Source organism: Sus scrofa, chromosome 14 (genome assembly GCF_054392235.1).
Source record: "Sus scrofa isolate SSC_HxYL_T2T_F1_AM1 chromosome 14, Sscrofa_HxYL_maternal_Yorkshire_Landrace_v2.0, whole genome shotgun sequence".
Classification (NCBI taxonomy): Eukaryota; Metazoa; Chordata; class Mammalia; order Artiodactyla; family Suidae; genus Sus; species Sus scrofa.
This window is the reverse complement of record NC_139396.1, coordinates 153,773,587-153,789,219: the sequence shown is the minus strand read 5'-3', so window position 1 is coordinate 153,789,219 and position 15,633 is coordinate 153,773,587. Positions and strand designations below refer to the sequence as shown.

Genomic DNA, 15,633 nt, shown 5'->3' with positions numbered 1-15,633 from the left:
ATGTGATACGGCCAGCTGTGTATGAAGTGCTAAATTATGGTAGACAGAGAACTCTCTTGGCAAAGACGATGCTCCACCCTAACCAGCCACCTGCTCCTTAACCTGGCTGTCTGGGTCTCAGTTGGCTCATCTGCAGTGTGACCGGATGGGAATAAACTCAACAGAAAAAGAAATTAGAAAAAAGATAACGGATATAGGAATGTGCACAGAACATGTGAATTTCCACAAAGCCAACAGCGGCGTTTATGGTGTCAATATCACCCAGCTCAAGACGTGGAATAATGCCCGCCTCCAAAGATCACCGCTAACCCCCCGCCCCCACTTCATTGTCCCCTCTTCTCTCCAGACACAACCGTGTGGTCTTCATGGTTTTAAAGTCCCTTTCAGTTCTAGACATGAGCACCACCAACAGAAGATCTCCACTGCCCTGGCCAAATTTGTTAAAACCTGGAACTCTGTGTTATCTAAATGTTTTAAAGTATCGTTTCACAAGGAGTATTTAGGGTCTGGATTGTTTTTTGGCCATCAGAACGTCATAATTTTTTTTTTAAACAACTGAGGATGCTCAACCAAGTTTCTATATCTGCTCTCTGTTCTCTGTACTTGGCACTGCAGTTCCAAGGTGGCACTGTGGGTTAGAAAATTCCTGCTTTTATCCCAAAGCCCGGGGCTGAGTACAGAGCTATTTTTTTCTGGTGCTGCAAAATTGAGCTGGGTGGGTACATCACAGGGTGAAGCTGTTCTCTGGGGCTGCCAAATTGTGCCTTGGCTTGTGTACTTATGCCCGTAAAAGGTTGTCTCAGGCCAGCATCATGATCACACACACAGAAAGCATGGCCACCAGCATAATATCTGCACCATGCACCCATTCAACCATGTTTGCAAAAGGAAATGGATTTGAAAATTCTTTGAATGGAAAAAATGGCCTGGATACCATTCAGAGACAAATGAGTACATGAGGTTTTACTGAAAAGCTGGTTTCCAGCAAGGATCATTTTGCTGTGGCTTTCGCTGTATTAGAGGTTTCTACTTGCTTTCAGTTGGTGACGCAGTTGGAACTTGTGATGATTCACTAGGGAACGGGTGACCTTCTTTGTCTCTCTTCATCCAGCCTTGTCGGTCCTGCCTGTCTGCGTGTTCCCTGCCTCAGCCTCTGAGCACATCCATTTGCACACACACATGTGTGTTCATGCCTATACTGTGCACACGTACCTCTGCCCCCTGTGCCATCTCTCCCTTGGCTCCAGCAATCGCTATGCTCCTTGGAAGTGAGGTCAAGGCTGGTCTGACCCACAACGTGCTGGCTGGGAAAAACGTTGAAGAAACTAGTTCTCCACCCTCTTACCAAAAGACTTCTGAAAAGCCTGCAGAAGCAGGGCCTCCACTGAGCAGAAATGCACCTGCCATGCCCTGCTTCCTGGGCTTCATGTAATTCTCACCACCTGGTGGCTTCCACGGGGCGCAGCCCATGCGAGACTGGAGAAGGTGGTTGCTTAGGCTGCGTGGTTTGAGAGTGGGGAGGGCTCTGCCTCCTCCATCTCTCCCCTTTTCTCCATCCCACCTGCTTGTCACAGTGACCAAATTCCACCTGCTTAGTTCTGTTCCTGTGGCCTGTGAAAGATCTTTGGTCATGAGGAGTTTTCTTAGAGGCATGTACTCAAGCCATCATGACCTGATACCTAGGAGCAATCAGACAAGGCGAGGGAGTGGCCCTGGAGAGCGGCAGCAGGGGGCCGAGGACCACTTTGCTTCCTCGTGGGGATCGATGAACTTGACTGCCAGAGACGAAAGGGGACAGCCGGCTTCCAGGTAAGCACTGGCTATCGATCGAAATGCTCTCCCAATGGGCTGTGAATTCACGGGCGGTGGACCGAGGCTTTCTGGAAGGTATGTTCAAGGTACCAACGGCAGTCAGGTTAGTGCCCACCGCGGGTGGCGTCCTGCCGGTTGACTATTTGGTGCTTCTTTTTCTCTGCGGCGAGGAAGTAGGCTCATTCCCCTGGTGCAGTCTCAGGAAGAGCCCCTGAAAAGCTTGTTCAGTGTCCTCGATTTGCACGGAGGCCAATGCCACCAAAGAGGTGCTGCAGAGTTGGGGAGGTTAGCCGGGTAACCTCCTGGTGGGCCCGAGGCGAGCCCTTTACGGCAGCTTGAGGAGTTTTAGCAGGAGGGAAGCAAAGTAGTTCTTGAATGGGAGTCCATGCAAGACTGCAAATGAAAATACAGAGTGAAACTTGATCAAGCCTGGCACTCCTCTCCCAGGCTTCCTCCGGGCAGAGGGGATTGCTCTAGACTGGAAAATGTAATTTCAAGGGGGTCTGGAGAGAGACAGCAATAAAGACCAGTTTGTTTTATTGCGCATTTTGAGGGGAAAGGCTTAGGAAGTGCCTTAATGGATGAAATGGGAGATGGTTCTGGAGGACAGAGCTCGATAAAAGGCGGTCTGAGCTCTCAACGGGAGAGGTCATGCTTCTTTAATTGGGTGGAATTCGTGAAGGCTTCGCTGTAACTGCAGCCCAGCAGAAATCATGGGCTGTTCGAGTTTCTCTTTATCAGCGCTGATGAAGCAGAGATGAAAAAAGGCTGGAGCTGGTTGTCAAATAAACAGCGGTGTGCTGGTAAATGTTTAGCAAGTGGCTCTGGGGGTGGGGTGGGGTGGGGGGCGAGTTCTGGTCTGTCGTGTTTGCTGATTTCCATGGTGTGAATACTCCCACTGTGGCTGATTTCGAGCTTCCAGTGTGATGTCACCACACACAGATTTGGGGAGAGATACGCAGAATAGGTTCTCACGAGCCTGTATAAGCCGGCTCCAGCCCAGCCCTGCTTCAACGATCTGGTCAGTCATTTCTGTGGCTTTGATGTGGGGTGTGAGGGGGAGGGAGGGCAGCTGATCTGGTTGTCCTTCCTCAGATGGGAGCTGACAGCCTGCTGCAGGATAGCAGGCCAAGCTGTTTTCAGTGGCACAGACTGGGGCTAGGGAGGCAAGCCAGGTACAGGTCACTCTTTCTAAGCTGTGATTTTAAATGCACATGTGGTGTTCCCGTCGCGGCGCAGCAGAAACGAATCCGACTAGGAACCATGAGGTTGCAGGTTCAATCCCTGGCCTCGCTCAGTGGGTTAAGGATCTGGCGTTGCCGTGAGCGGTGGTGTAGTTTGCAGATGAGGCTCGGATCTGGCATTGCTGTGGCTGTGGCGTAGGCCAGTGGCTACATCTTTGATTAGACCCCTAGCCTGGCAACCTCCATATGCTGTGGGTATGGCCCTAAAAAGACCAAAAAAAAAGTGAATGTTTAGAGATGGTTCCATGAACCTATGTGCAAAACAGAAACAGACTCACAGACATGGAGAACAGACTTGCAGTTGCCAAGGGAGAAGTGGGGTGGATTGGGAGATGGTGGTTGCCAAGGGAGAAGTGGGGTGGATTGGGAGATGCCAACTATTATACTTAGAGTGGACATGCAGGGAGGTCCTACTGTATGTATAGCACAGGGAACTGTATTCAGTCTCCTGGGATAGACCGTGGTGGAAAGGAAAATAAAAACGAATGTGGAGGTCCCGTTGTGGCTCAGCGGTTACCGAATCTGACTGGCATCCGTGAGGTTGCGGGTTCCATCCCTGGCCTCGCTCGGTGGGTTAAGGATCCGGTGTTGCTGTGAGCCGTGGTGTGCACTGCAGATGTGGCTTGGATCCTGCGTTACTGTGGCTGTGGTGTAGGCTGGCGGCTACAGCTCTGATCGGACCCCTAGCCTGAGAACCTTCATATACCATGGGGGCATCCCTAAAAAATAAATACATAAAAATAAAAAGGAATGTATATATGTATATGGTGGAATCACTTTGCTGTATGGCAGAAATTGGCACAACATTGTAAATCAACTGTATCTTAACTATATATGTTCTAGATATGATTTCTGAGGGATGGGACATGTTTCAGAGAAATTCCAGTAAGCCCAGAGGATTCTAAACAACACACATCACGAATGGCACAAGAATATTGGGTCTTTAGGGGAAAGTGCCCATTATTTGAAAGGGACTCTTTTTAACGATGTGTGTACTGACCCTGGGTAAGCGGATCGACAAGGGTCACGGGGTCATCCCTCTTGTAGCCCGTGCAGATTGCTGAGAAAGGAGTGGCTGTTTCTTCCCGTCCATGTGTCTGGCACTTTTTAGAAGACCAGGCAGACCTGAATTAGCATGTTCTGTCCTATTACTCCGGAAAGTACAATCGTACCTGTCAGACTAAGAGTGCTAGGTCCGGCCCCCTAGGAGGCTCCTTTCCTTTGAATGTAGGGGTGCAGGCGCTCTCCCCACCCCAGCAGCCCTGGGAAAGGGGATGCCCAGTGTGGGTCCCTTGCCCCTTCCATGGGGCGGCCCAGCATTTGGGGTGTTTGGGGAGAATTCTGATTGAACCATGTTTTCTGTAGCTAATGACCAAAGACATGATGGAACCCCTCAACTACAAACACCCACACCCTCACTCCGCCCGCCACCAAAGAAACCCTATAAAAAGGAGAAGCTGGAGTTCTGGGTGTGGCTCGTGGAAATGAATCTGACTCGTACCTATAAGGACGCAGGTTCAATGCCTGGCCTCGTGTAGTGGGTTAAGGATCTGGTTTTGCTGTGGCTGTGGTGTAGGTCGCAGATGAGGCTTGGATCCTATGTTGCTGTGGCTGTGGTGTAGGCTGGCAGCGACAGCTCTGATTCGACCCCTAGCCTGGGAACCTCCATAGGCGAACCCATATGGAATCTCTGTATGGCTGCTGCCCTAAAAACAAAACAAAACAAACAAAAAAGGAAAATCCGCTGTTTAATGGTTTATTCCTGCTTGCTATTTTCTTCAAATATATCCCATCCTTAGTGGACACTTACGTCTTTTAAACCTAAAGACTGGAAAGCTAGGAAGCCTCTTAGGGGGTTTATTCTATGTATATTTGTTCCTAAGTGCTGTAAAAAACAGATAAGAACTGGTTTCCAGATACTCATTATTTAATGAGGAAAGTAGTGTCTGGAAGGAGTTGGAACTGGAGCCAGGAGGCAGCAGGAAGGCCTGGGCAGCTCTTGATCAGGGGCAGACGCAGAGCCGTGCGCCTGGAAGGCAGTGTGGGAAGGATGGGCTGGGAAGAGAGACTATAGTAAGTGTCCCCCCAGGACAGAGGTCCCAACGGTCCACGCAGGTGGCAACAGAAGGGACGAGAGGAGAGGAGCAGAGGGGGAGTGGTCTCACCGGGAGAAACATACACGCTCCAGAGGACCATATTTGAGCAGTTCCTGCTGCGGTGCAATGGGATCGGTCGCGTCTCTGCCATGCCAAGTTGTATGTTCGATCCCCAGCCCAGCCCAGCAAGTCGGCTAGTTGCTGCAGCTGTGCAGCATAGGTTGTAACTGTGGCTTGGATCTGATCCCTGGCCAGGGGACTCTGTATGCCACGGGGCAGCCAAAAAAGAGGGGAAAAAAAAAAAAAAAAGAGCTATTTTGAGAGCAGGATGATGAGCTCAACTGAACCGTTAAGCTCGAGGGGAGGCAGGAAGAAATGAATGTGTTCTCCTTGGGTTTCTGCTGTTTCTGTACATCTCTCGTGAGCAGAGGCGCAGATGGCTTTTGTTCTTGACTCTTTTCAAGGACAAGAACAGACTTGGAAGATAGAGGTAGTGTTTTCCTACGGAACGCAAGGTGAGTTGGTTTGTTGTCCAGCAAAATAAAGATAACATCTACCTCAAAGGTCAGCAGCTTTGCTTGTAGCCCATGATGAAAATGCTGCTGTGCTGTGAGCAAGGGTGTCCTTGTTCTATGACCTCGGAGTCTCAGATCTTCTTCCAACACTCATGAAACTGTGCCAGGCTCCCAGGTTAGCCTGCAAGGAGGGCCAAGCCTCAGATCCTCCACGGTTCTGGACACACGGAGATGGACATTTAGGTCTCCGTAGGCTTTATGTATCATTTATTTCCATTTTCTTGGATTAGAGGCAAGGAAACTGAAGGCTTAGGTGACTTGTCCCAGGACACAGAGCAAGTTGGCGGCCAAGATAAGACTCTGTCCCAGGTGCCTCCAATTCTTCCTCTAGAACTTTCTCCCCATCGCATGTTGGCGTGGCTGTAAGAGATGTTTCTGTGGATGGTAACAGTGGTAGATCTATGCTGTTCCAGCCAGGGGTGCTTCCAAGAGCTTCACAGGCACGTAGCATCTTGTGTAAGGGTCTTCCGTTGTTCTCTCTAATATAGAGATGAGGAAGCAGAGGCAGGCAGGGGGTACCTGGCAGTCCGGTCCTGGCATCTGTGGCCTTAAGCACCATCCTGTACTGCCACAGGCTGGTCAGAGTGGAAAAACTACTTTGGAAGTGGGGGGGCGGCATAGGAAAACTTTCAAAATTTATAACTTTATTGGATAGGTCATGGAAATAGAGGAAGGTCTGAAATGTGTTTTCATCATGAGAGTTTTGATAATTCCATTGGGATTATTTTTATTATAAATATACATTTCTTTTTTTTGATAAGTCTAGTTCTGGTGTCACCATACAAAGCTATATTATTATTGATTGTATCCTCCACACTGTGTGGAATTTCATTATATTTCATACTGTGGTTTGCTTATTTCACAACTGAAAGTTTGTACATTTCATTTCTGGTTTACCTGTGAGTTGAGAAAAACTCATGTCAGTAAGATGACAAAGAATATTGTCGAGAATGAGAGAAGGGACGAGGAGGAGGAAGAGGGGTCAGGAGCCCAAGCCGGACGTGAGAGCTCCCTTGAGGGAGAAGGGATAGGAATTCAGTCTTTTTTGCTTTTGTTTTTGTTTTGTTTTTTTGGTCTTTTTGCCATTTTCTTGGGCCGCTCTCATGGCATATGAAGGTTCCCAGGCTAGGGGTCAAATTGGAGATGTAACCACCGACCTACACCAGAGACACAGCAACACGGGATCCAAGCCGCATCTGCAACCAGCTAACGGCAACACCAGATCCTTCACTCACTGAGCAAGGCCAGGGATCGAACCCGTAACCTCATGGTTCCTAGTCAGGTTCGTTAACCACTGAGCCACGACGGGCACTCCAGGAATTCAGTCTTGCCTTTTGTTTTCAGTAATCCTCAACGTGTCCCCGGGCTCTTACTATACGCCGGTGACTATGAGCAGCATTTCACACGAATTACCTCATAGAAACAACCCCCGCCCCCGATGACTCTGTGGAGTAGATATTTTCATCACATCCATTGTACAGATGAGCCAGAGAGGTACAGTCATTCAGCAGATATGTGTTAGAACCCAGGATTAATTCTTGGCCATTAGTGCCCAACTCTCAACACTGCCTTGGCTGTGGGAGCATGGAGGGCTCCATGGAGGAGGTGGCATCTGAAGGCCAGGCAGGCTTCTGAGATGGGAGTGGGGAGCGTATCCTGGTTAGAGGAAAGGATGCCAGAAAAGGCCCAGATAGCTCTGTGGCTGATGTGGGTAGTGGGAGATGGAGCTGGAGAAGTGAGATTGGATCAGACTGTGGAGCATCTTGAATGGGAAAAGAAGGGGAGCTTGAGATGGTTTTTGAGGAGGAGGAAGAAGAGCTTATAATTGATGCTGCTGTTCAAGACATAATAAAGCGGCATGCAGATGAGGGCTTCAGCTGGGTTCTGGGATGGTAGTGAGAGGATTGAAGGCAGGGCTGGCTTCAACCCTGCCTGCCTCCTGCCTTTCTTCCTGTCTGTCTGCTGGCAGGTTCATGCCTATTATCTAGTCATTCTCCTCGTTTGTGGTCTGGACATAATTGAAAATACTTCAGCCTAAAATATTAGATATGAATGTATGGAGTAGATTTTTATAACCAATACTGGAGGGGAAATCAATCGCTCTGTTTGGGAAGATACACGCAGGGGTGGTCACTTAGTGTTTGACAAGGGTACAGAGTTATTGTGTGTTTCCTTGGCCATGCCCATGGCAGGCGGAAGTTCCTGAGCCAGTGATCAAACCCAGGCCGTGGCAGTGACGATGCCACTCCTTAACTGCTAGACCACCAGGGAACTCCAAGGGGCTTCTGTTAACAGCATAACGGGTGAGGGCAATCGCTTTCCAGTGGTGAGTTATGTGTTTGACATGCGGGGGTTGGCCTGTGGTATAAAACCACCTCCCTACTGCATGAGCAGGTAGAGGACTGCACAGGGAGGCCCACAGACAGTCTGTGCCCTTTGGAATGATGTCCCAAACTTGATTCTGCTTTGGCCCAGTGCAGCTTGTGCTTTGGAGGGTTCTTACTGCCTGTAACTGAGGCTTGAGCTTGGGCGTCCACCTTGAATGACACTGACCTTTTATGTACGTGCAATTGAAGCCCCTGAAAAGAGGACAGTTGAGACTTTCTCAAGTTTACAGACGAGGTGTGTGACCACTTTGCTAAGAAGCGGCCTGAAGAGAGGTGGTCGGCGGGGGAGGCGGGGGAGATCCCAGTACCACTTTCATCTAATTGTTGGAGACCAATGATGTTTACCCGAAAGAACCTTGTAGTTGGGAATAACCCAATTGACTGTCGGTTTGACTCTCCCATCAGACAGTACTCATACCTTCATAGTCCAGATGAGAAAATGAGGCACGGAGAGGGGGCCCGGCTTGCCCAAGGCCACACACCTAGGAAACCTGAGCTCCAAGATTCAAAATGTCACCTTCACTTGTTCTGCTAAAGCAAGATGTAGCTGTCATTCCTTCCTTGTCATGAAAATTTAATTTGTAGCAAGGAAGGAGTAGAGATTATATATGTGGAGTTTGCTATTTAAAATACAGGACCGTAAAAGGTCTATATTTTTAGAATTCATTGCCGGGGGCAGATGAAGTTGGTGCAGAGGCCAGGCCCAGCCCTGTGGCTCTCACTCATCTCCTCCAGCTCTAGGGACTCCAAATATAGATTTTAATACTGCTGCCTTTCCCTCCGGCTTATTCTGATCTTATTTTAAGGGCAAAGAAGAACACTGAGCTAGGCTTGGGTAAAATTGGAATTCACCTGCCTGCTGCTTTTTCTTCTTATGTGTTAATATTAGCCTTGGTTCTGTGATGGTAGACAATGAGATCTCAGGGTAGATGCCTCCCAAGAGCTAGTCTTCCTTCTTCCTCGATCAGGTTTAGACCAATCAAGCTTGGTCTAAGTCAGTCATGGAAATTCCATCCTCCTTTGCTTGTGAGTAGTTTATGGGGGAACAAGTAACCCTGTCCTGGCCAATAATGGGGAACCCGTAAGTGGTCTGGGAAAAGATTTACCTTTCTGATAAGAGCCAGAGAGCATTATGAGAAGAAAGCCCTTTACTCCCACCATCTTCCTTCTTGCATGGATGGGACATTGCTGTGTGAGGATGTGATTTCTGGGGCAGCAGCAGTCATCTTGTGACCATGAGGGGAGACTCACGAACATGTGAGGATGGAAGGACAGAAAGAGTTGGTATCTTTGGTGGGATTGTTGGAAGGCTAACCTCCAGCCAGTTGTTGTGGGAGACTAATAGTATAAGCCATTTTCAGTTAGGTACTCTGTTACTTGTAGCTGAAAACATTTCCAACTGGAAAATTTTTCATTAGTAAAGAACAAAACAAGGGAAGAGTGACTAATTCTCTGAAAGAATATTCAGCTCTGATATTCATGAAGATGTGTCTTAAGACCTTGATTAATCATAAAATGCAAGCATTACTAAAAAATTGAAGGGACTTCTTGTCCTCATAAGGGATATTTTGGTGCAAATGACTGTGAAAAGTCAATGAAAAGACTCTATTGGCCCAGTTAGTAAAAGACGGGAAATGTAAGCTTTAGAGATGGTTGACCTAGGGCTTGATGATGTTACCACATCCTAGTTCTTCTCCATCACTCTTCTCTGCTCTTCTTAGAGTTGACTTCATGTTCAGGCTTCAAGTGGCAGGAAAAAGGCTGCCATCAGTTTCAGGCCTACAGTCTCCGCTATTCAAGTCCAGAAGTAAACACTTCTTCACTTTAATAGCTACCAAAGTATAAATATTGGGTTAAAACCCCATACATAGCTAGCATACCAGGCTTTGATGTTCTGGGTATTGCTGCACAAAGGGAGACCGAGGCACGCAGCTCTTTGGGGTCCACACACGCAAACCTTGTTAATCACAGGTGCAGTGCCCAGGTGCCCCATGGCTGGGGGTTGGGCAGATAAACTGCGAAAGTGGAGTTTGGGAAATAGGACCCTTCAAAGCCCTCTCATGTTAAAAATGCTATGCCTGCCTTGATGTCTCCCTGTGGTGGTGAGTTTTATGTTGTCAACTGGACTGTGTGGGGTGTGCCCAGCTATTTGACTAAATATTTTTCTGGGTGTGTCTGTGAGGGGGTTTCTAGATGGGATATAGAGGCAGACAGCTCTCCACAGAGGAGCACCCCCACGGGGGCTCACGCGATTAAGGAGGCTGAGAAGTAATGACTCAGGAACACCCGCAGAAGAAGTTCCCGCCAGAGTCCGAGACCAAAGGCAGGAGAAGACAGAGGTCCCAGCTCCATTCTTTCCCACTCAGCCTTTTATTCTCTTCAGGCCCTTTTGCATCGGATGGGGTCCACCCTCCTTGGGTTCTGCTCCGCAGGCCCCAGGGTTCTGGTTGAATACGAGCAGCCAGCAAAGACTGTCCCTTGGTCCCTTTGACCCCTGCATTTGTACCTGACGATGTCCTCATTTGTGCAGTAGAATTTAAAACTCTTGACCAGAACATGTGGTTTCTGTATTTACGATCACCCTCAAATACCAAGGGCTCATTCCGTGTGAATCCCTGCGTAGACAAAGCCTCCTAAATGGTCCACAGGATGCTGGAAGAGGCAGGTCTCTAGAGAGACATCTAGGGGTAGAGGCAGGAGGCCGAGTCCTGCAGATGTTTGGTGAAGGCCACGGGGGTAGCCCAGGGAGCAGAACTGAGAAAGCGTGCAGTTGGGCTGGCTTTGTGGCCTTGTCATCCGTACAGCTGCCCCGGGCTTAGAAAAGGCCCACACTGAGTTCGGTCTCTGCTTGTCATCTTGAAATTCTTGTTAATTTCCAAACAAGGGACCCTGCCTTTTCATTTTGCCCTGAGACTCTTACCTGATAGAGTGAGTCTTGCACGGATGTGTATTGGGTAGCTTGAAGGATTCAGGTAAACAGCACAAGAAAAATGGGGGATATATATAAAGCCCTTTTAGAACCTGAGAGCTGCACACCTGTCTGCCATGGCAGAAATGCCTGGGGCATTTCTGGGGGCTGAGCCTTGTGGTTTCCTGCCCAGGATTGCTGCTTTGGGGTAAAGTAAAGGGAATGCACAAAGAGTGCATGGTTTATTGGGGGAACAAAGACCCCTAAAGAGGAATGAAGTAGCAATGTGGTGAGCACAGGGCTTTCGGGAGAGTGGAAAGCCATCTGTACCCGCTCTGGGTAAGGGGCACGGGAGAGTGAAGTTGGGGAGACCCTGGAGGAACTGAGGCCAGAGCCAAGTCTCAAAGGATTAACAGAAGATAGCCTGGAATGGGTGGGAATGTGGGTGTGGGCTCGTGTGCGCGTGCACGTGTGTGTGTGTGTGTCTGTGTCTGTATGCATGCCCTGGGCAGGGAAAGTATTCTAGGCCAATGTCACCCCATGAATAAAAGGCATGGAAGGAAGAGAACCATGACACACCAGCTCTATTAGCATCTGGTAATTGCCATGCTCTAAAGTCCTTCAGTGGCAAGGACTGATTACGGGGACGCTGGTAGCCCTATTTTGATGATGGGGCCATTGCCCTGCAGATGGTGAGGAAGTACCCGCAGTAGACAGCAAAGGAGACTGACGCTCCGAGAGGTGAGCCAACTTGCCCAAGTTTGCACCGTTCACTAGCAGCAGGACGGGCATGCCAGCCCATGTCTGAGCCATTCCCCACTGGGGTTATCAGACTTAGCAAATAAAAATAGAGGATGCCCAGTTAAATGTGAAATTCAGACCAACAAAAAAGAAAAATTTTTTAAGCATAAGTATGTCTCATGCATTATTGTGGATATACTTATACTTAAAATTTGTTGTTTATATGAAATTCAAATTTAAATGGCAGCCTTCATCTGGCAGCCCTTCTCCCAAACCCCTGTGCTTTCTTTTGGTCCATGACCATCCACCACTGTTCGTGCTCCTCCATCCAAGGCAAGTTCCATGAAAGATGCAGGAGATGAGGAGAAAGGAGTGTCCAGCATATGCAGAGCTGCAATTTAAATAGATATTTTAAAATAAGTCTTTCCCCGTTGCCTATGTCGGGGAGCTAGGATTGGCATGCTCCACCACCCTGTAATCCTGAACGCTAAACAGGGGACTCCAAGTTTCAGCCCTTGTGGGGAGACGGAGCAGCAGGTTCTTTAACCCTGGGATTATTTTGCCTTTTTTTTTTTTCTTCCATCCATAATATTTCAGGAGTTTTAACGTCTTTAAAGACAACCATGGGGGCAGGTCGGGATGTCACTTACAGTTTTAAGCATGTGCTATTGTGTGAAAGAAAAAGAGGAATTCCAAATATGGAAAACCATATTTTCCAGTGCTCCAAGCCACTTTAAATACCCTTCAAAGGAAGTGCCAGGAAGAATGAGAATGAAGAAAAGTGGGGTTTTTTTGGTTTTGTTTTTTTAATGCCTCCCTTATTATGTTCTGGCCTTCTTAAGATCTTAACATGCCGGTGTCAGATGCAAGTAGCTTTTTACTATCATCTTGAAACAGGATCATGAGACATTTACTCTAGAAAAATGTAGACGATTTTTCCTTCTTCTCTAAGTAGAAATAGCACATTATGGTTAGCATATGTGTCTCTCCCTTTCATGTGCTCCTTTTGATTACGTGTTCTGTCTCTCCAGGTCTTTGTAGTTGCAAAGGTGAGCCTTTCCCTTATAAACACCGCAGGCCTGCAGAGACGTCTTGGCCAGCGTCGCCCCGAGAAGCGTGTCTGCAGGCGCTGCCTGGTTTGTAATTGCCAGGGCTGCATATTTCGGACCTGGGTCCAGAGAGCTCCCATCTCTAGGCTGTACTCCATCCACCCGCCTTGCGGCATCACAGGGTTCCCTTTCCCCTTGTTTGGAACTGTTTGCCGCTGGGCAGGAAAGCAACGATTCTTTGATTCCTGTCCCTGGCCACATCGACGAGTGCGACACTCTCCACTCTCAATCCTCCTTCGCTCACCTGGAAACCAGTGGCTGTTGCAAACACGAAACCCCACCTGCACACAGCTCACAGGAGTTCCCAGGAGCGCCAAATTGCTAGCCCCTCGATGGTTTCAAACAACAGCAGGTTATTCTCTTGGAGTTCTGGAAGCTAAAAGTCTGAAATCAAGGTATCAGTAGGTCCATGCTTTCTGGGAAGGTTTTAGAGAAGAATGCTTCCCTGCACTCCCAGATTCTTTTGTTTTTTTTTTGCTTTTTAGGGCCTCACTGGTGGCATATGGAAGTTCCCAGGCTGGGGGTTGAACAGGAGCTACAGCTGCCTTCCTACGCCACAGTAACAGCAACGCCAGATCCGAGGGGTGTCGGTGCCCTACACCACAGATGAGGGCAATGCTGGATTCTCAACCCACTGAGCGAGGTCAGGGAGGGAACCCTCGTCCTCATGGATCCTAGTGGGGTTTGCTACCGCTGTGCCATGGCAGGAGCTCCCCTGTGCTTCCAGATTCTGACGGCTCTGGCTATTCCTTGGCCAGTGTCAGCCTCATTCCAACCTCTGCCTCTGTCTTCAGGTGGCCTTCTCCTCTCTGTGTCGCTGGCTGTCCTTTCCGTCCCTTAGAAGAACACCTTCCTGGGGTTAGAACACACTCTCATCCAGTGGGATTTCATCCTTTACCCTTTTCATCTGCCAAGACCCCATTTCCCAATAAGGTCCCATTCTGAGGCTCCTGGAGGACATGCATTTTTTGGAGGGCCCTGCTCGATGCCCTACAATCTTGTAGTGCAGTGCTGGCCTGTCATGGAAGTTCCCTGTTGCACCTCTGCCATCCGCGAGCCTGTTAACCTAGCCAGGATTTTATGTAACTTTCTCAGTCCCTCTAAAGAATAGGCTATTTACACAAGGCATCAGAAAAAGTCTTGTAGAGCCACTGGCCAGGTGGTTCCTGCCAGCTGGTCTATGCCAAATGCTGGGAGCCAGGGGCTAGATGACAGCAGTTCCAGCCCATCAGGAGCCCAGGGTCTAGTGGAGGAGAGCAACATGTAAACAGCGAATTACAATACTTCTCTTTATTCGGCCAGTGCTCGCTCAGGACTCCATCCAGAACGATGCTTCCAGAGCCGTTGGCTTCACACGTGGTTCAGGGAACCAGACCTCCCCTGGCTCTCTCTGTGGGTTCCGCGGGCCTCACCCTCCTGCCCCCGCGGCTGGGGTTGGCAGGTTACTTACAGGTTAATCTCAATCATCACCCTTTCCAGATCCTTGTCTGCTCTCTGGTTTTTGGCCTTTATCTTTATTGGAAGCACCTCAGCTGGCGGCCTGCTGTTTCGCTCTTTTCCTTGGTGCTGGATTTCTACACCCCTTTTAAAAGACAAAACAAATTGTTTGTTTAACCTCCCCAGGAATAAGTGGGCCAGGGGTGGCGTGGGAAGGGAAGCGTACTTATTATTCTTGTGGGCAGGCCTTCCTGGGTATTTCCAAAGAGATTCTTGACTGCCTCACCTTATTTCATTGTCCTTATTGTATGAAAAAAAAAAAAAAAGTCACCTCTCTGATTCTTCCTTATCCATCGCCCTTTCTGCTTTTTTTTTTTTTTTTTTTTTTTTCCCCTCTCAGTCCTAAGCTCTCCCATTATACAATGGGACCAGCGTGTAGTTTCGTATTGCTTATTTTTATATTTTTCAGGGGTCAGTACATGGGGCACAGTGGTTGCGTGAGATGCCATTTGATGATGGACAAATAACTATTCCATTGGTTGAATGGGGTTGGGGGCTATTTTAGAAGTTTGGGTCTGTTTGGTGAAGCTCAGAAGAACCAATATTTGGGGCAGGTTCCCAAGGCAATGCTTCCAAAACCAGTGACTACATTGGAATCACATGGGTGGAAGGTGCTAGAAACTAGAAATGCTCAGGTGTTCCTGGTGGGGCTCAGCGGGTTAGGAACCTGACGTTGTCTCCATGAGGATGGAGGCCTTGCTCAGTGGGTTAAAGATCTGGTGTTGCCGCAAGCTGCAGTGTAGGTCACAGCTGCAGCTCCAATTCAACCCCTGGCCTGGGAAATGCCATATGCCACAGGTGGGGCCATGTATAAAAAAAAGAAATGGAAATACTCAGTCCACCCCAAAGATTCTGATTCCTTTAGTCCTGGAGGAAGGCCCAGTGATGGTGGTGTTTTAGAAGCTTCCTGGGGCACCTGGGTTGAAATTCTGATGCCCAGGATGTACCCCAGACCCATCACACCAGACTCTCTGGCGTGGGACCCAGGCCTCTCTGTGTCTGATTTGAAAGATCCCCAGGGGTGCCGATGTGTGTTCGAGGCTGAGCCGGGCCCAGGCTCAGACTTGAGCTGGAGGCTGTTGAAAATGTGGCAAACACCCTCCTTCCACGCGGAGGCAGCAGGTCTGTGGTGGGGTCTGAGAACTGACATTTCCAGGTGCTGCTGCTCATCGGAGACTGCATTTTGGGGACCATGGCCCTAAAGGCAAGTCACTTTCCCCTGGGTCACTTGTTTTTCTCCTTTTCTTCGTCTTTCCTCCACCCC

General features: G+C 48.8%; 1 long non-coding RNA gene across 4 annotated transcripts in view; it reads left to right on the top strand.

The window, feature by feature from the left end:
- The first annotated feature begins 1,570 nt into the window (after positions 1-1,570).
- LOC146397103 (uncharacterized) overlaps positions 1,571-15,633 on the top strand; it is a 458,248-nt gene continuing 444,185 nt past the window's right edge. Inside the window, exon 1 of one of the 4 annotated variants that reach the window (XR_014827055.1) lies at positions 1,571-1,809. This is a non-coding gene — a long non-coding RNA (uncharacterized LOC146397103). Of the gene's footprint in view, positions 1,810-2,510; positions 2,616-2,667; positions 2,834-15,633 lie in introns of those variants that run through there. The other 3 variants (XR_014827054.1, XR_014827052.1, XR_014827053.1) reach the window with 3 other exon arrangements.